General features: G+C 37.5%; 1 long non-coding RNA gene across 2 annotated transcripts in view; it reads left to right on the top strand.

Moving 5' to 3' along the window:
• The window catches only part of LOC103886023, a 53,377-nt gene that overhangs the window by 27,587 nt on the left and 4,391 nt on the right, over nt 1-21,399 (top strand). Inside the window, exon 3 of one of the 2 annotated variants that reach the window (XR_004185010.1) lies at nt 5,997-6,216. The exons of the other annotated variant lie outside the window; for it this stretch is intronic. This is a non-coding gene — a long non-coding RNA (uncharacterized LOC103886023). The remainder of the gene's footprint in view (nt 1-5,996; nt 6,217-21,399) is intronic. 2 annotated transcript variants of the gene reach the window in all.

Genomic DNA, 21,399 nt, shown 5'->3' on the forward strand with positions numbered 1-21,399 from the left:
AGTGAGGAAAGCCAAGAGCACAGTTGGAGTTGTACCAGATCAAGCAGAAGTTCCGCTGGAGCCTGAACTGAGAATGCGCCATTCCTAGTTACCTTGATAACAGCCCCACTTTCTGTTAATAATACTCTAATGAGAAAAATCTTGCAAAAATAGTCAGAAAAGGCAGACTCAAATATGGTTCAATGTGTTCCACCTTAGTAGAAAGTCTCAGGAGGAGTTTGGGGAGGATGGTGCAGGCAATGGAGGAGATACTGATGAGAAAATTTTCAGCTCTTTATAAAAAGGCAAGTGAAATACATGCTTGTGAATTTCTGGGTGCTTTGCCATGTTGTATTTCCCGATAAATTTTATCCCAGTTAATATGAAGAATAAACTCTGATTATTATGGTTACCACTTGCTGGGTGTCTATTATTTTTCAGAAACTGTTTCAGGAACTTTATATAAGTTCCTCATTTAATTACACATTTCCAAACTGCAAATGAATTAGTTATTATTATGATCATTTTATAGATGAAGAAAATGAGACTCAGAGCAATTAATAAGTTGCCCAAAGTCAGATAGCAAGTAAGTACTAGCAATAAAATCCAGATTAATCTAATTCCCATACCCTTGCTCTTTCAATTATGTTTCAGAATTGATCACAAAAAGAACCACTCTGTTTGCTTAGGATGATTTACTACCTACTAAATTTAACCATGGGGCAATCTAATAAACTGGGTAGAATATATGGTTAAGATAAAATTTGAGAAGAAAAAATTAAATGAAAATAGTTGGTACATACCAATGGTCAGAATATTCTGTCAGTATTCTAGAAATTTATGTAAGAATAAACTATATGCCGACAAAATTTTATTACAATAAAAAATTCACATTCTTCATACACAAGTCTTGTAAATAGCTACTGTTAAAGAAAGGATATTTACCTAGAAAAATCTGGGGTGGTCAACCAGTATATAACCATTCCTGGGGTGAAATGTCCCTTTCATCTTAGGCCTCTGGCCAATTTATCCAAGGGGTAGATACCTGACTTTAAAATATTCTCTTTTATAGGCAATTACAACTTGCAAGGGAATATACAGAGGTCACAGTGTAGTAGAGTTGAGTTATATTAACAGCAATTCTTTGGAGAGAAAAAAACCACCTTATACTACCATGCTCAAGGGCAAAGATTAACAGCAACATTATATAAGTTGAAACACTAAGGGCCTAGACCAGTTAGGAATGCATTATTGGGTAACTTCACTGGGCAAATAATTCTGAGTAGCTGAGTTGCTGGCTAATGGTAAGAATAACGTGGAAGTCATAAATACTAGCTATAACCTTGCTATAGTCCGAATGTTTGTGTGCCCCCAAATTCATATGCTGAAACCGAATCACCAATATCATGGTTTTAGGAGGTGGGGCCTTTGGGGAGTGCTTAGGTCATGCAGTCAGGGCCCTCAAAAGTGGGATTAATGCTCTTATAAAAAAGACCCCAGATAGTTAACTCTTTCCTTCCACCACATGAGGACAGTGAGAAGGTACAATCTATGAACCAGAAAGCAGATCCTCTCCAGGCACCGAGATGCAACATCACCACTTGAGCTTGCTTCCCAGTCCCAGAGACAGAGGAAATAATTTCCTATTGTGTTTATAAGCTATTGAGTTTATGGCGTTTTGTTGTAACAACCTAAATGGACTACAATAAACCTCATGACCAGTTTCAGCAACAAATACAAAAATATACACTTGTATTTCTTTGCATACTAAACCTATACTAGGTCTATAGTTATGTTAGTATTGATTCCCTTTTCCTTCATAGGCTGTGTAGTTACAGAATGCCCAAATGAAATTATTACAAATCTATAATACAAATGGATATCATCCAGGGAGTCTGATTTCAAAAAAATGTGGTATCATGACATCGTACCTTGTTTAATAGCTGGGCATGAATTTAGGTCATTTCCTATTTTAGAAGAAGATGAGAGTGTTAGTTATTATATATGGATTAATTACTTTTAGTTGAATTGAGGCATTTATGGATATATGGAGAAAAATATATATGTATTGGGTATAGAGAGGTGAAAGAGAGAGAAGAGAGAGAAAGAGAGAGTGTGTGTGTGTCTGTGTGTATGTTTGTGTGTGTGTACACAACCACGGCAGCCAACAGATGGAATGTAGGAGACACAAATTGCGACAGTTGCTCAGCTCCGTGTAGTTTCCCCAAGGATAAGCCTACATGTTCTACCCTGTCCCCTGGACATAGCTATATGTTCTCAAAATAGAGATATCTGACCCAAGTTGTTTCAGTTAGATTAACTCTTCTAATAATTAGAAAACCTGAATTGAGATACATAGAAACAGAGAGTGTTAGAGTTGCATGAAGCTAGGCAATGCTATAGAAAGCATGTTTCCATTCCCCAGCTTCTGGAGGTCTTGGAACTTCTGTGTTTCAGTTCTTCCCATAGCTTAATTGTTCAGCCCTTCCTTTATTCCTTTATTCCATGCTATTCTCCAAAATCTTCTTTGTAATACATGCTTTGCTTCATGTTTATAAGAATGGGAAAAAATAAGGCATATAATCTAATTTTAAAATTAAGTAGAACAGAGATGGCTAATGAAAATGCATATATTTGTTTAGGAGCTGTGCTCATATATCACAGAAATAAGAGGGAGATATACTGTGGTTATATTTCAGATGCAACTAATCTGATATCAGCCTTCTGAAATTGATTCTTTCTTTATCTTCCACATCACTCATGAACTTCCTTCTCTGAAACACCAGTTATTTAACTTGATTCTTCTTTATATAATTAAATATTGATTTTGGCTATAACTAAAAGAAAAATATAATAGAAAGTGCTACACAAATAGGGAATTCATTTTTTTTTAATGGGATAAGAGATACAGAGGTAGCTCTCGGGAGACAGCTCACTGATATCATTGAAACCCAAGCATTTTCTTTCTTTCTTCTTCAGTGTCCCAAGCATGTGGACTTTCTTTCTCCTGATTGTAAAATGGTTGTTGGAATTCTAGGCATCAAGCCAGGATGACAGACAGAAGAATAAAACAGAAGGGGTGGCACCAACAGCTTTCTGTGGATGTCACAATGACTATAATTGTTGTATGGTCACCTCTGGCTATAAGGAAGGCTGGAAAATCAATTTTTTTGTGAAGTAGAAAAAAACAAGAAGCAATAGGGTTGACATAGGTGCTGAGTGAATCAACTAACAGTATCTTCCATAGCTTCTAGAATAATCAATCTTAATGAATTTTCTTAGGTATGATGATATTTAGAAATAGAAGTTAAAGAAAGCTCCTTAGTACAGTTTGCTGGTTTCCTGGACAGAAGTACAACTTTATGCTGAAGTCTACGTTCACTCATACCTGTTGCTAATAGACTTAGTTCCTAAATCTGTATCACTTATCCACTCAGCATGTGTGTGCATGTGCCTGTGTGTGTATTCCATCTTTCATTTTATTTTTTAAATTGAGACAGAGTCTCACTCTGTCGCCTAGGCTGGAGTGCAGTGATGCGATCTCAGCTCACTGCAACCTCTGCCTCCTGGGTTCAAGCGATTCTCCCACCTCAACCTCCTGAGTAGCTGGGACTACAGGTGTGTACTGACAAGCCCTGCTAATTTTTCTATTTTTATTAGAGATGGGGTTTCCCCATGTTGGCCAGGCTGGTCTCAAACAACTGCCCTCAGGTGATCTGCCTGCTGTGGCCTCCCAAAGTGCTGGGACTACAGGCATGAGCCACTGTGGCCTGGCCCTGTAATTCCATGTTTTTAATGAGCAAAATATGTACATCAAAAAGAATCCAGATATACAAAAGTTTTTCTCTTATCCTTGTTCCTTACTCATTCATTAACCTGTCTCAATGCCATCAGTGTTTTCAATTTACTGGGTATTCTTCCAGAGCGAGCTTATATATTCATATGAATTGTACAATCCTCTCTTAAAACCACTGGTTCCATCTTTGCACACTTCACAAGCAAGTGACTATGCCAATGTCTTCACCAAGGGAAGAAAAAGGGGGAAACCAATCTTCATTCAACTATTATGTGCCAGCTGCCTCAATACACATCCTATCTCATTTAATCTTCATAATGCCTCGCTGAAGTTGATACCTGCATGTTCAACGTGGTAATCTGAGGGTCAGAATGTCTCGGTCCATTTCATTTGCTGTAAAGAGTCTCAGATCAGGGGACTAGCAGATTTGGTGTCTGGTGAAGGCTGGCTCTCTGCTTCACAGATTGTACCTCTTGCTGTGTTCTCACAAGGTGAAAGGATGGAAAGAGCAAACTCACTCCCTCAAGCCCTTTCATAAGGGCACTAATCCTATCTATGAGGGTGGAACCCTTACAGACCAATCACTTCCCAAAGGTCCCATATCTTAATACCACCATCTTGAGGTTTAAGTTCTACCATGAGTTTTGGAGGGACACAAACATTCAAACCATAGCAGGGTAGTTAGATGACACATATTAGGCCAAAGAGCTAATCAAGGTTTGAAAGTGGAATTTAAATCTATGTGCTTTGGTTTGCCTGCCTTTGAAACACCTATTTTTTTTTTTTTTAAAGAAAATGATGTTTATTTGGAAATAGAGCATTGCAATGGGAATACACATGCCATTGTAAACTATGTGTGTATTCGGGGAGGTAAAAGAAGACACAGGTGTTTTTGTTTGTTTGTTAGTTTTTTGAGACAGAGTCTGTTTCGCACCGTTGCCCGGGCTGGTGTGCAGTGGTGAAATCTCAGCTCACTGCTACCTCCGCCTCCCAGGTTCAAGCAGTTCTCCTGCCTCAGCCTCCCAAGTAGCTAGGATTACAGGCACCCACCACCATGCCTGGCTAATTTTGTGTGTGTGTGTGTGTGTGTGTGTGTGTATTTTTAGTAGAGATGGGGTTTCACTATGTTGGCCAGGTTGGTCTCAAACTCCTGACCTCGTTATCCACCCAACTTGGCCTCCCAAAGTGCTAGGATTACAAGAAGACACACGTTTTTTAAAGGAAAAAAATGAGGAAGATTACATAGTTGTTTTAAAAGAAATAGCCTTGGCTACAGAGATGAGTAGCAAGGGTTATGGCAATCTGAAGTTGGACAGGCGGTTACTGGGCAGATAAAGCATCTATTTGTTGAGTTCTATTCATGTGTATCTGAGCCCTTGATGTAGCAGGTTTCTGCTGGATGATTGGCTCTTTCTGCCACAGTGGACTACTACACAGGTCTTCCTCCTCTGCTGCTCTGTCTTCTAGCTGATTCTTTCACAAAGTATGCTCAAGGTTGTGAAAGCTTGGCCTCTTTCCTTGTGGCACTTAGAGCAATGATTTGAAGTGAGTTGATTGTCAATAAATGTCCATTAATTAAATTACTTGGCACTCCCCCTGACCTCAGCCTAGAGCCCTTGCTATTGCTTCCTCTGCTCCTAACACTCCTGCAGCTTTGCTCAATTGCTTTTCTTTTAGGATTTATCCTTTTACCATACTTATCTCTCTAGAGACTTGTTTCTTGATGTGTGGACCGTGGACCAACAGCATCAACATCACCTAGGAGCTTATTAGAAATACAGATTCTCAGGCCCCACCCTAGACCTACCAGACCAGAATCTATTTTCACAACATCATCTGGTGGTTACTATGCATATTAATGTTTGAAAAACAATGTTCTAGATATGCCCATAGGTCAAGTGTAGTCAGCTGCCTGTGGTCACATTTGAAATGGTTTTATGAGTACCTATACAATATACATAATTTATCCTATGCTCCTGAAAAACCTAGGAAACTTACTATATGTTCGTTAAGAACAAATTTGCTGACCTCTGCTGTAGAATCTATGCGTTACTGTACTTGAATTTGGGGTGGATATTTAATCTTGCTTTTACCCATGTACCATGGGCATGGAGTTGAGTGCTGATTCTGCCACGCTTCTTCTTCTGTGCACTTACGGTGTTTTGTACATTCACATTCATGACTTCACATTATGATTTACATTTTGTTTGTATGTTCACAGGTATGGCTCTCTACTAGGCAGAAAGCTCCTTGAAGACAGATGAGGCCAGGCTCCCTAGAAGCAGAGCCTGGAATGGGGATTGTTGTTGAGTGAGTCATTGAAGGAGTGCTCTCAGGGAGAACCTGGAAGGAAAGGAGGAAAGCAGGACAGGCTAGAGCAAGAAGCTAAGCAAAGATGTTGCGGCTGCACTGGAGTCTAACTTCACTGTGATTTTTGGGAGGTACTCTGAAATGTAAATAACACTGTAGACTTACCCCACCTTGAGGCAAGGGGCTGAGCTTTTTGTACCACATCATTGTCCTGGGCTGGCCATGGAGGAAGGCATGACCTCACAGGCTTTTCTGGATGAGGCTGCTTCCCTTGGCTGAACCCACCTGTGAGCCTTTGGCAGCCTCTATTCAAGCAGCTGGGGTGGGGGAGAGTGAGTTCCGTTGTGGCTTTTTATTTTAATCTCTGTATCCTTGGTTTCTAGTACAGTTTCTGGCACTCAGTAAGCATGCAATAAATCTTTGCTACATGGGTGAGTCTCTTCCTAATATAATACTTACTCACTTGTCAATTAAAATAGACAGTACCCATTGTCTTTGTTTATGTTCACGCAATTAATAAAGCAAATATTCTTCTGACTAGTTAAACAAGACTAAATGAGATCATCCAGATGAAGGTAACTAGCAAACTGCCTGACATATAATAGGCAACAATAAATGTTAATTTCCCCTTAAGATTAAATAGGCTATATATATTTTATTAGGAAGAGTGTTTCCTGTTTATGGCTTATAACAAATTTTAATGATTCAAGAGAGATTTCTGCTCTTATTATCTGTGTAATCTCTGCTTGAGGTAGAGACCTCTACTTGAGTTCTACCTCAGCTGTGAAGAGGTATAATGATGGTATAATCTGAGATGTCATACTAACAGTGATATTAGAGAGTGAAGTAAGTATCAGAGAAAAATATGGTTAGCTGTTAAAATCATCTACAAAAAAAAATAATGATTGCTGCCAGGTATTCAGTGCCTAATTATAGGACAGGCACTGTCCTAGGAGCTTTATGTACTTTATTATCAGTCCCCCAAACAACCCTATAAGGTGGGTGCTATAATAGGTTGGTACACAATAGGTAGACAAATTAGGATATTAGCAAAACAAGGGCACCAATATGTACATATTTTTTGATGTTTTTAAAATAGCATTAAAATAGTCATTCTGTTAAAAATCAGAATTTTATGGATTTTTTACATTTATTATTTTTTAAAATTTGAATTACATAAGGGATTACTACCACCTTTCTAGTGCAGATGATTTCTATAAGTTTTAATTTCATACCCTTTTACCCCTATGTATTAATTAACCCATTTTCAGAACTGAGGAACCTGCAACTCAGAAAGGTTAGATAGCCACTGGCTCCATCAAGAGTCAGGAAGCTGGTGACAAAGAAATTGGAGGGCTGGAGGGTAAAAGCAGGAGAAGGTGATACTTAGAGGAGAAGGACACTGGAGAAGTCAGTCCTGAATCCACCAATGAGGTACCGCTGCAACTATGTTTGGAATTGGCTCAGGCTGGCAGATTCCAGAATGACCCAGATGAAACCGCTTTAGCAATCTCCAGCAACTGCCATTCTGTCAGAGTCAGAAGCAGAAATCTCTTTTTCCAGTCTTCTTATCTCTTGCCAGTGCCTCCTGTTGATAGAATCGACCAGGAAGTAAACAGGCGAGGGAGTCTCAGAAATGGAGTTTGCACATACCTAGCCTAGTAGAGGAGAATAGAGAAGTTGGGTATGGGTTAGAGAGATGACATGCAAATAACCAGGAGACCTATACAGCTGGAATGTGATATGGCCAGGCTATTTCTCTGTAGAATGCATATATTTTACAACAAAGCTGTACTAGTGAGCTAATCTACGCACTTCACTTGAAAATTCATGTTTGAGTTAATTTAACTTACTTTACTTGAAATTTCATGTTTCTTAGGATTGAAAACTAGTCATTTGTCCTCTGGTTTTGGCTTTTTATTCAGCTTTGAATATGATCTTTCAAAACAGAGAAGAAATTTTCTCATATTGGTGACTTTATTAATATTGGCATTGGTGCCCGTGGGTTGAAATCTCAGCATTTTGGAACCCTGCTGGGACGTTCTGCTTCTACTCGTTATGACATTTTCTCATCCCCCAGAGATAGCAGGTTTGAAACTGAAATAGAAATTTATATTCCTACTTACAATATCCAAGTTATTTGGTAGCAATTCTTAAAGTGTGTCTAGAACCAAATGGCATTGAATTTTTCCATTACTGATACCCTTTTAATCATGATAATTTATGGAACACCACTGAATTAGGTAGTGGGGATGCTAGATTAGATAAGATAAAATTCCTGTTAATGGGATGCTCATACCATAATACTTTACCCAAGCTGAGATAGTTTCTATTAGTTCCCTAGCAAGCACTTTTTTTCATAGAGAAAAATGTAAACTTAGGTTGCACAGTTTCTTTTCTTTTTAAAGATACCTATTCTCCATTTTAATCTAAGGAATTCAATACAGAGGAGGGACATTAAAGAGGGTAAATTTTGTATCCTACTATATTCCTGCAATGCTCACTAGTTTAGCTGGATAGTCCTGTTTCATAACATTGGTCCTCTATTTCTTGCTGGAGTAATAATGGCTGAGAAGTAACTGTTGTCTAATAAAGAAGGACATACAGGAATACTGTGACCTGGCCTCATTTTGTTTTTGCTGGCACACAAAGATTATGGGTGTGACAAGCAGCAAATTATAAGGGAGAGTGATTCCATAGCTCCAGATCATAGAATATTCTCCAGCAAGAAAGTATTGGACATGACCAACTGCGAGGCACTTTTCTCTATTTTACATCCTTATTTAAAAAATAATGCTACTCATTACCTACGAAATCAATCAAGAATCCATGGCATGACATTTAAGGCCATTAAACAAAATTCCTGTTAATGGGAAGCTCATACCCTAATATTTTACCCAAGCTGAGATCACTTCTATTAGTTCCCTAGCAAGCCACGTTCTTCCTCCAATCTTGTCTACCATTAACAACCAATTCCTATGACCAAGTTCCAGCTTCCAGCTGTTTGTTAAGCAAAACAATCTTTTTAATAAAAACAAAACCTTATACAGAGCTTCAAAATATAACAGACAAATGCAAAATTGGTCTGGTTAAGAATGGTGGAGGATTCAGAACTCGAATGCCTTGTCTTCTTTGTGCTTTGGCCACACAGGCACTTATTCCAAATTCCAGACTGTTCTGACTAGTCTCAGTGTTTCATTTTTGTCTATTTCTTTGACTTTGTCTATGGATTTTTGTTGTTGTTTTTGCTTGGAATGATCTTCTCTAGCATCTTGTGTGCAAATCCATCTCCAATCTAAATTCTTTGTCTTCCAGGAAACTCTTCATAATTTGCTCCACTTGAAGCCAAGCTAGACCTCCTCTGTGTTTCCAGTGGTAGTATTCAGGGAAGGTTGTTGTACTGTATTGTGAACCATCTTGAAGTCAGGGACTTCCTGTCTATCTCTGTACCATCATGTTTGGGACTATTAGGTACACAACGATTTTACCACTTTTTCAAAGAGAACAACATTTACCCTGATATAGGTTTTTGGTGGTTTTCTCTGGATACAGGTGAAGATTTTCCAAATTTATTTCCATATTTCTACCACATGGTGTTATTTTTATTTTCCCTTGAGGCTCCACTCAAATGCTACATCACAAATAAAATATTTCTTGAATCTTCCCAGATGAAAGTAATGTCAACTTCCACTGAATGCTCTAAAACACACTTTCTGTCCCTCTCTGCATTTTCTAGCTTCTGTTATACAGCCATATACATGTCTTATATTCCACCCAATATTGCAAGTTACTTAAGAAAAGGTCTATGTTAAAGAACTATAAGAGTATCTAATCTACAGTGAAATCAAACATGGCTTCAAACCCAGGTTTCAAATCTGGGTGACCCTGAGCAAAAGACTTGACCTCTCTTTGAATCTCAGTCTTCTCACTGTGAAATGAGGCTAACAATGTCTCCTTCAGAGATTTTTTTGGTGAAGATTAAATTCAACAAGATTAAAGTATCTTACAAACCTTGAGCATTCAAAATATAAATTCCATCTCCCAGATTAATTTTGAGACTTTACTGGAAACTAGTATCGTCCCTTGTATGAAGTGTATGCTAATTAATGTTTATTTGCATGTTGAATTGAATTAGGCCAGAGAAATTACTATTCTAGTATATATTAATGAAAGTTACGTGGAAAAAAATTGTTCTGCTGATAAGAAGTTTGGGAAGTGTTGAATTTTATCTGAATAATTTTTTTAAAGGAATTAAACATTTGTTTAGTTTTCGAAAGTGAATTATTTGACTCTTTCCTCACAGAGAATCTCACAGGGCAAGTGCTCTTTGCAACAGAGGTTGGGTAATACACAAACAAGGTACTGGTCCTAAAGGAAGTGGAAGGATAGCTTGTGTCTAGGCTGGCAGGCTGTACAGACTCCAAAGCTTGGTATTACCAAGGTAGATTCACCAAGGCCCACAGTCTAATCTTATAGGCTCTTAAAATTGGCTTGTCTTCCAAATGTGGATTGGAAGCCCACAGAGTGCTCTTGTATAATAGCATTCATCCCAATCATGTTAAAGAAGTTACTGTACATAGATGGCTTAGAAGAGTGCCTGGCACTGAAGATTTACATACACTTTTAACGTGCACATTTTGTTCTCTCATTCACTAGATTGTGCATTTTCTTTACTTTTTTTGTGCATTAGGAAATAGAAATTCAATTCAATTCAACATACAAATAAAAATTAATTGAGCATATACTTCATACAAGGAACTGTACCAGGTTCTAGGGAAGCCTCAACATTAATCTGGGGAATGGGAAATTGAGTTTCAATTTCCTAATATGGGTTCCTCTCGTGGACTGACTCACATTAACCAAGCTTAGAGACTGATAAATAAACATCAATGTGAATTTGTTAATTTGCCATGAACACTCTTATTTCCAGTAGAATACACAGATGAACTGGCCTGATTACATAATTTCTCCACCCATCTCCACGATGGGCTGATGCTCAGAAAAGTCAAATTATAATTAGAAGACTTTGTGATAAGTCTGAATTAGGAGAAGTAGGAAATTACTTAATTGATCTTAAGAGGTGTGCCTCATCTAAGCCCTCCATCCTTCCTTTCTTCTCTTTTCCTCATCTATCCATCCAACAAATACTTCTGGAAAACCAGCTCGATGAGGCAGTATAGCAGAGATCTGGGAAAGACTACCTATTTTTCAAATGACAAATGATCTGTTTGCTAGCCACGTGACCTCAGGGAAGTTATTTAACGTCTTAATGTTGCAGAATCCTCTTGTGTAATAGCACTCGTCTCAACCAGGTTAAAGAAGTTGCTGTATGTAGATAGCTTAGAAGAGTGCCTGGCACTGATGATTTACATATCTCTTTAACACACAACTTTCGTCTTCTCATTCACTAGGTTGTGCATTTTTCTTACTTTTTTAATGAACTGCAAAGTTGAATTTCAAAATGATTAATTACTTTGCCCTAGGTCATATGGGGTTAGTAAGTGGCTGAGCTTGAACAGGACCAAAAAGTAAATACACTGTTTATTTTAGAAAATCATGGATTTTGGTACTCTGAAAAAAATAAAACCTAATAATAGTTATGCAGACTCTCATTTCTCTTTAAAAAATTCTAAGCCTTAAGAGATACAGGGTGGACCCTAGTTTCTTTCTATATCATCAACTTCTGAATAATTTTTTCATTTTCCATATTTATCTCCTGTAATTTGGAACTTCCTCAAATGATACCCTAATAAATGAGATCAATTTTCTTCTGAAATATGTTTTTAAAAGACATTACAGTCATCTCAGACTCAGTTCTTAGTTATGAAACAGTGTATTTGGCAGTTTCCATTGCTTCTGGTTGTGATCAGATTGAATTTCAGACAGTCATCTTTAAGCTATGCCCTAATTAAGATGAATAGATACTGTCAGATGGCCTGTTTAATCAGTTTCCCATCTGGCATAATTATGTTTATGGGTAGGACCTGCTTTTGCTTGGTTTGGGCAATAGCTAAAACCAATAGAACAAGGCAATCACATCTCCTAAGTTAAGACCAGGGCTCTCTCTTCATCTTTAATCTTAGCTGGGCAATCACATTTTCAAACCTGCAGAATATGCTTAGTGTGTACTTGCACTGCAGTGCCCCATTAGGCTCATGGCATCTGTCTATCCATCTATTCATGCTTACTTTCATTCATTCCATTCCAGTAATTACCCCTGAACACCTCAGGTGTGCTGAGCTCTCTAGGTCCCAGGTCAAACTATCATGAAAAAGAGATCATTCCTGATCTCAAGAAGCTCTTGGTGTAATGGAAAAAGTCTCAAAAGCATATGGATCTTAAATCATGAAACCTAATGCTATTTATTTATTATTTTAAAATTTTTACTTTTAAACTTTGTGGGTACATAGTAAGTGTATATATTTCAAGGGTACATGAGATATTTTGATACAGGCATACAATGTGTAATAATCACATAAGGGTAAACGGGGTATTCATCACACCTCAAACATTTATCTTTTCTTTATGTTACAAAACAATCCAATTATACAATTTTAGTTATTTCAAAATATACAATAAATTATTGCTGACTGTAGTCACCAGTTGTGTTACAAAATACTGTGTCTTCTTCATTATAGCTAATTATATTTGTGTGCACAATAAATATCTCCACTTCCCCCAACCCCACAACCATTTCTAGCCTCTAGTTACCATCATTCTACTCTCTATCTCCATGAGTTCAATTGTTTTAATTTCTAGCTTCCACAAATAATTTAGAAAAGGCAAAGTATGTCTGTCCCTAGCTTATTTCACTTAACACAGTGACCTCCCCTTCAGTTCCCTCTATGTTATTGTAAATGACAGGCTCACATTTTTTTTTATGGCTGAATACTACTCTGTTTTGTGTATATACCACACTTTCTTTATTCATTCACCTGTTGATGGACACTTAAGTTACTTCCAAATCTTGCTTATTGTTAATATCTGCTGCAATAAACATGGGAGTGCAGATATATCTTCAATATACTGATTTCCTTTCTTTTGGGTATATACCTAGCAGTGGATCGCTGGATCATATGGTAGATCTATTTTTAGTTTTTTGAGGAGCTCCCAAACTGTTCTCTATAGTGGTTGTACTAGTTTACATTCCCACCAACAGTGTATGCCGGTTCCCTTTTCTCCCCATCCTCACCAGCATTTACTGCTTGTCTTTTGGATAAAAGTCATTTTAACTGGGGTGAGATGATATCTCATTGTAGTTTTGATTTGCATTTCTATGATAGTCAGTGATGTTGAGAACCTTTTGATATGACTGCTTGCCATTTGCATGTCTTTTCTTGAGATATGGCTATTCAGATTTTTTGCCCATTTTAAAATTGGATTATTAGATTTTTTTCCTATTGAGTTGTTTGAGCTCCTTATATATACTGGTTATTAATTCTTTGTCAGATGGAGAGTTTGTGAGTATTTTCTCCCATCTGTGAGTTGTCTCTTCACTTTGTCGACTGTATCCTTTGCTGTGCCAAGCTTTTTAAATTTGATATGATCCCATTTGTTCATTTCTGCTTTGGTTACCTGTGCTTGTGAGGTATTACTCAAGAAATCTTTGCCTAGTCCAATGTCCTAGAGAGTTTTCCCAATGTTTTCTTGTAGTAGACTCATAGATTGAGGTCTTAGATTTAAGTCTTTAATCCATTTTGATTTGATTTTTGTATGTAGCAAGAGATAGGGATCTAGCTTCATTCTTCTGCATATGGAGATCCAGTTTCTCCAGCATTATTTATTGAAGAGACTGTCTTTTCCCAATATGTGTTCTTGGTACCTTTGTCAAAAATGAGTTCACCGTAAATGTATGTATATTTTTCTAGGTTCTCTGTTTTATTCCATTGGTCTATGTGTCTGTTTTTATGCCAGTACCATGCTATTTTGGTTTCTACAGCTCTGTAGTATAATCTGAAGTCAGGTAATGTGATTCCTCATTGTATTCTTTTTCTTTTCTTTCTTTCTTTTCTTTCATTTTTATTATTTTTTTAATGGAGTCTTGCTCTATCGCCCAGACTAGAGTACAGTGGCACAATCTCGGCTCACTGCAACCTCTACCTTCCCGGTTCAAGTGATTCTCATGCCTCAGCCTCCTGAGTAGGTGGGATTACAGGCACCTGCCACCATGCCCGGCTAATTGTTTTTGTATTTTTGGTAGGGACAGGGTTTCACCATGTTGTCCAGGCTGGTCTTAAACTCCTGACCTCAAGTGATCCTCCCACCTCTACCTCCCAAAGTGCTGGGATTATAGGCATGAGCCACCACCCCCAGCCTCCTCGTTGTATTCTTTTTGCTCAGGATAGCTTTGGTTATTCTGGGTCTTTTGTGGTTCCATATAAATGTTAAGATTTTTTTTCTATTTATGTCAAGAATGTATTTTGAAAGGGACTGCATTGAATCTGTAGATTGCTTTGGGTAGTATAGACATTTTAACAATATTGATTCTTCTAATCCATGAATATAAATTTTTTTTTCCATTTTTTGTGTTCTTTTCAATTTCCTTCATAAATATTTTACAATTTTCCTGGTAGAGATCTTTCGCTTTATTTAATTTTATTCATAGCTACTTGAGATTGCTTTCTTGATTTCTTTTTCAGATTATTTACTGCTGGCATATAAAAATGGTATTGATTTTTTAGTATGTTAATTTTGTGTCCTACAACTTTACTGAATTTGTTTGTCAGTTCTAATAGTTATTTGATAGAGTCATTAGGTTTTCCCAAATATAAGATTGTATCTTCTGCAAACAAGGAAAATTTGACTTCTTCCTTTCCGATTTGGATGGCTTTTATTTCTTTTTCTTGTGTAATTACTCTATCCAGGGCTTCCAGTACTATGTTGAATAACAACAGTGACAGTGAGCATCCTTGTCTTGTTCCAAATCTTAGAGAAAAGGCATTCAGTTTTCCCCATTCAGTATGATACTGGCTGTGGGTCTGTCATGTTGACTTTTATTCTGTTGAGGTATGTTCCTTCTGTATGCAGTTTTTGTGAGTTTTTATCATGAAGTGATGTTGAATTTTATCAAATGCTTTTTCAGCATCAATTGAAATGATCATAAGTTTTTTATCCTTCATTCTATTGATATGCTATGTCACATTGATTGATTTGCATATGTTGAAATATTCTTGCATCGGGGATAAATCCTACTTGGTCATGATGAATGATCTTTCTAATGTGTTTTTGAATTTGATTCGCTAGTATTTCATTCAGGATTTTTGCATCAATGTTCACTGGGATATTGACCTGTTGTTTTCTTTTTTTGATGTGTCTTTGTTTTTGGTATCAGGGTCATACTGGCCTCATAGAATGAATTTAGAAGTATTCTCTCCTCCTCTATTTTTCAGAATAGTATGAGTAGGAGTGGTATTAGTTCTTTTTTAAATGTTTGGTAAAATTCAGCAATGAAGCCTTCAGGTCCTGGGCTTTTCTTTGCTGAGATAATTTTTATTATGGCTTTGATTTCATCACTTGTTATTGGTCTGTTCAGGTTTTGGATTTCTTCATGGTTCAATCTTGGTAGGTTATATGTGTCCAGGAATTTATTCATTTCTTCTAGGTTCTCCAATTTACTGGCATGTAATTGCTCATACAGGCCTCTAAAAATCCTTTGAATTTTTGTCATATTGATTGTAATGTCTCCTTTTTCATCTCTCATTTTATTTATTTGGGTCTTCTATTTTCTGAGTATGGTTAAAGGTTTGTCAGATTTGTTTCTCTTTTCAAAAAAATCAACTTTTTGTTTCATTAATCTTTTGTATTGTTTTCTTCATTTCAATTTCATTTATTTCTGCTTTGTATTTATAATCTCTCTTCTTGTACTAATTTTGGGCTTGATTTGCTCTTGCTTTTCTAGTTCTTTAAGATGCATAGTTAGGTTTTATATTTGAAAATTTTCAAATTTTTTGATGTAGGTGCTTATAGCTATAAACTTTCCCTTAGTAAAGTATACAGCTTGTGCTGTACCCCGTAGACTTTGGTATGTTTTGTTTCCTTTATGGTTTGTTTGCAAGAAAATTTTAAAATGTCCTTCTTAATTTCCATGTTCTCAGTGTTCATTCAGGAGCATATGAATTTCCATGTGTTTGTATAGTTTCCAAAATTCCTGTTGTTATTGATTTCTAGTTTTATTCCATGTGGTTAGAAGACACTTGATATCATTTCAGAACTTTTATTTTTTAAAAACGTATTTTGTGGCTAACATATGTATCCGTGAGAGAATAATCTATGTGCTGAGAAGAAGAATTTATATTCTGTAGCCATTGGATAAAATGTTCACTAAATATCTATTAGGTCCATTTGATCTATAGTGTAGATTAAGTTTGATGTTTTTTTGGTTCATTTTCTGTCTGGATGATCTAACCAGTGCTGAAAATGAGTTGTTGAAGTCTCCAGCTGTTATTGTATTGGGGTATATATCTTTCTTTAGCTCTAGTAATATTTGCTTTATATATCTGGGTGCTCCAGTGTTGGGCGCATATACATTTACAATTATTATATCCTCTTGCTGAATTGACCACGTTATTATATAATGACCTTCTTTGTCTCTTCTTACAGTTTTTGTCTTGAAATCTATTTTGTCTAATGTAAATATAGATGCTCGTGCTTCTTTTTGGTTTCCATTTGCATGGGATGTCTTTTTCTATCCTCTATTTTCAGGCTATGTGTTTCCTTGACTGCTGGGTCTTGTTTTCTTTTTTTTTTTTTTTTTTTTTTTTTTTTTGTTTGTTTGTTTGTTTGCTTTTTTTTGTTTGTTTTTTAAATCCATTCAGCCACTCTATGTCTTTTGATTAAAGAGCTTAGTTCATTGTTTTTCCTTTTCTCCTCTCAAGTTCCAGTAGAATGAAAGTTTAGTCCATTTACATTCAAAGTTATTATCAATAATAATAATATTGATTACTCCTGCCACACCCACTCCTCTCTTCTTAAAATCCTTCAGTGGCTCTCCATTGTAGAAAGGATGAAGTTCAGCTCCTTAGTGGCACAAAAGACTCCCCGATGCTGCCACCCCACAATTTTTGTGCCCTGTACTTGAGCTACACCTATTTACCTGTCCCTGAGCAAGCTTTGTTGAGCTTTGCCTTCTTGCTTTTGCCTGTACCCTTACCCACCCACACCTCCTGACCAGCCATGGTCCTTCACACTATAGTTGAAACTTCACATTTTCCCCCAATTCTCCACTCACAAGCAGAGTTGATCATGCAGACTTGCAGCTACCACTATCTAGAGATATAAATTTTGCCACTTATTTACCTCTTATACCCTAATGGTTTCCTAGGTGTTTTGTCTTTCTAATGGACTATAGTTTGTTGAGTGAAGGCATGGTTTATTGTCTTTTTCAACACTATATCTCCATTTCTTGCTCAGTATGTGTGTGAATCATAAAAGGCACTCTTTATATAATGGTGATGAATATATGTCAACTATAGGCCAATATGGAGATTTTTTTTTCTTTATGAGAAAGCAAATTCTCGGAACTTTGGGAACTAATCATGTACTGGGAATATTGACTTCTCAGCCTATGTTTGCTGTGTTCACCCTGAGATTGAGACCAACCTGGGCATGTCTTAAAGATCAGATAAGTAGAACACTAGGTATTTTTAGAAAACAAATTGCATCAAAGGAAGAGTTACAAATTTATTCTTAGGAAAACTGGGAAAATCAGAGAGGAAGAGTGATTTTGAGTACAATGCAGTGCCTCCTATTCTATGAAGTAAATAATAACAGAGCTTACTGGAATTTATGTAAGAGTTTCAGAGGCATTTTTTAGCAAAGAGAACGGCCTTCATAGGGTGGAAAAATCATTGTGTTAATACTTACTTGGGATAACACTATTTGAAACATGTAGACAGACATATTGAAGCAATCAGAGCCAAGACAGAGCCCCTAAAGCTGGAGAAGGTTAGAGAGGAGAGAGACACTAAGAGAGAGAAAGGAGAAGAGGAAGAAAAGAGAAACATGAAAGAGAGAGAGAGAGATCTGGGAGATAAACTCATCTGCAGAGACCAAATAGGCAGATAGGATTTGAGAAACGTGAATTGGGTGTGTGGAGACCTGAGCCATGAAAAATGTCCTTCAGGATCTGAATTATTTGGGAGAAGGTTTTGTTTTCTTCAAAATGGGAGAAAAGCAGAAACAAAAATGTATTTTTTTTAGAAGTGCCTATGCTGCTTTTTTACATATCCTTCCTGTCCCTTTGGTGTGGGCTTGGAAAACAAAATGACACAAAGCTAGACATGATGTGGTCCTTGCCAATTTATGGACTGGGACATGAATAGGTAAAAAGGTAACCATACAGAACTACCTTAGAAGTTTAGGAGAAAGGTGTCTTCTTTCTAGCTCAAACCTCCTGGCAGATGACTTTTAGGATTTAATAGTGCCAAAGGTTTGAGTTACTATTTTGTCTCAAGGGAAAGCTAAAGATGGGAAAAAATAATTCCTTTTCACAAGGCTTAACTTTGCATCAGCATATGCCATTGTTGGCATCTGACAAGTGGCTAATTTGCAAGGTTGGGTTAAAAATTGAGGTAATTTAGTTTTCTTTCACTTGAAAAGTTCATGTGAATGGAAATAATAAAGGTGTGGGTCACATGGCAGCCCAAACAGACCCGGTGCAAAACAGAAGCAGTGAGGGCTGCTTACACTGTTGACTTGAGAGAATGTCTTCAGAGGTCTAATTGGGAGTTGTGTGCCTAATATTGAAAAAACAATGACATTGGCCTCAGTTGCTTAACTGGAAAGGAAAAAGTGGGAATTCACCTTCAAGATTCTCTTTGGTTTAATCACTCTGGCCACAGCATTTCCTGCTCAACTAGATGTTGAAAAGAGTCTACCAGCAATTCCTAGCATCTGACACAAAAAAATAAAAGTCAGAGCTGGGCGTGGTGGCTCACGCCTGTAATCCCAGCACTTTGGGAGACCGAGGTGGGTGGATCACGAGGTCAGGAGTTCAAGACCAGCCTGACCAAGATGGTGAAACCCCATCTCTACTAAAAATACAAAAAATAAATAAATAAATAAATAATAGCTGGGCGTGATGGCAGGCTGAGATCACGTCACGCCACTGCACTCTAGCCTGGGCGACAGAGCAAGACTGAGTGAAAAAAAAAAAAGAAAGAAAGAAAGAAAGAAAGAAAGAAAGAAAGAAAGAAAGAAAGAAAGAAAGAAAGAAAGAAAGAAAGAGGCCATTCAACGGGGATTGATTTTAAAAAACCAAACCACCACCACCACCGCCATCACCCTCAGAAAGACCTAAAAACGTGCACCTAAAACACAGAGCCTATCTGGATAGTTAGGAAATCACAGCATCATGTTCTTTATGAGCAGAGAGGAGCTGCCAAGTTCATTCAATCCAGTGCCCTCATTTTATAAGTGGTAGATCCAGAGAAGGGATGGAGTTTTGATTTAAATAATTCACTAGTTTGTTTGCTACCTCTCAGTCTGAGTAGAGTAACTGTCAGGAAAACAGTCTCCGGATGAAGGTTACAGCCTGGTGGGAAAGATTGTGCAGTAATTTTTTTGGTTTCCTCAGGATACAAATGATTTAACTAAGACAGTAGCGCCATGCTTAACTTTTATCAATGGCAAAAATTCTCAGAAGTTTCAGCTCACTCATTTTTCTTTTCTTTCTTTTTAGAGACAGAATCTTACTGTCACCCAGGCTAGAGTGCAGTGCCACAGTCATAGCTTGATGGAGCATCAAAGTCCTGGGTAAAGTGATCCTCCCACCTTAGCCTCCTGGGTAGCTGGGACTACACAAGCGTACATCACTGTGCTGGCTAATTTTTAATATTTTTTGTAGAGACAGAGTCTCACAATGTTTTCCAGACTAATAATTCATTTTTCTTGCTAGTTTTTATTCAGTTCTCAGTTTGAGAGGAATTAATGCTGCAAAAGTTTGGATAACACCTGCCATCCTCTTAGTGGGCATTTATCATTTTCCAAGTCCTTTTTTCACTTGAGGAACTGTTTCTTATGTCTAACATGGTGGTTCTGGTGAGGGCTGTAAATCACAGTGCTTGTGGGGCATCAAATGACCTGCGTAGATCAATCCCAATGTTCAATCAACTTTGTTGGTTGGCTCAGTGATGGGTTTAGGATACAATTCTGGCCAATCATGGAACTTGCTGAAATTTTTCTTGCTGGAGCTAGAGGAAGGATACTATGTTTCCCTGGTCATGAAGCTGAAGGGTGCACACTTAGATCTACTTTCGTTAATAGTTCAGCACTGAGGAGCAGCTGGCAATAAGATGCAGAAAAGACAGACCAAAAAAAAGAAACAGGGAGTTGTTAGTATTGGAGGCCCATATTCAGTTATCCTGGAGGCTGTGTTCCCACCCTTCCCTTTTGTAGGCTTGCTTATGGGTGACCCCAAATTCTCCTCTCTGGCCTAAGTAAGCCAATTTCAGTTGACTTTCGGTCATTGTCATATGAATTAACAAAAGTGTCCTAATACTTTCCATTCTTCCCCTCTGTCCTTGATTGTCTCCTATATTTGAGTCATTAAGTCTGTTGTAGGCAAAATAATGTCCCCCCACCACCAAGATGTTCACATTCTTTGTGAATATGCAACTTTAAATGGCAAAAATGACTTTGCAGATGTGGCTAAATTAAAGATCCTGAGATGGAGAGATTATCCTGGATTATCTGGGTGGACCCACTGTAATCACAGTGTCCTTATAGGGAACAGGGAGGCAGGAGAGTTACGGGAGATGTGAGGATAGAAGCAGAGGTTGGAGTGATGCAGCCATGAGTGAAGGAATGTGGGCAGCATCTAGAATGTAGGAAATGCAAAGGGATGGTTCTTTCCCAGAGCCTAGAGGAATCAGCCCTGCTGAGATCTTGACTTTAGTGTTTGTGGTAATTTGTTTTGGTAGCAATAGGTAGCTATATACAATCATTAAAATTGTTGAGTATCAAACCAACCCCCCTGTACTGTTTTTGTCTAATCTCTGTCCTGCCTGGGCTTTGCCAAGATCTCACCACACAGATTGGGCTGTCCACCTATAATAAAATCTGAAGGTTTCCTGCGGTCTTGCAGGGTATCTATTTGCTAAAATTCTTTAAATAAGAAATATATATTTTTTGCATTATGATTTTAGGCTTGGAGTGAATATTCTTTGTGGAAAAACAAACATATTGACTTCAATATATTGAAAATTATTAAATGATCCTTTCTCCAAGCAGGTATTGGTGAGGTGGGTTGTGATGAAGCCAGATCTTGAAGGCACATGCTTTCAGCTATCTATGTGGTGGGGAGAAAGATTCTAAAA

Source organism: Papio anubis, chromosome 7 (assembly GCF_008728515.1).
Source record: "Papio anubis isolate 15944 chromosome 7, Panubis1.0, whole genome shotgun sequence".
In the NCBI taxonomy this organism is placed as follows: Eukaryota; Metazoa; Chordata; class Mammalia; order Primates; family Cercopithecidae; genus Papio; species Papio anubis.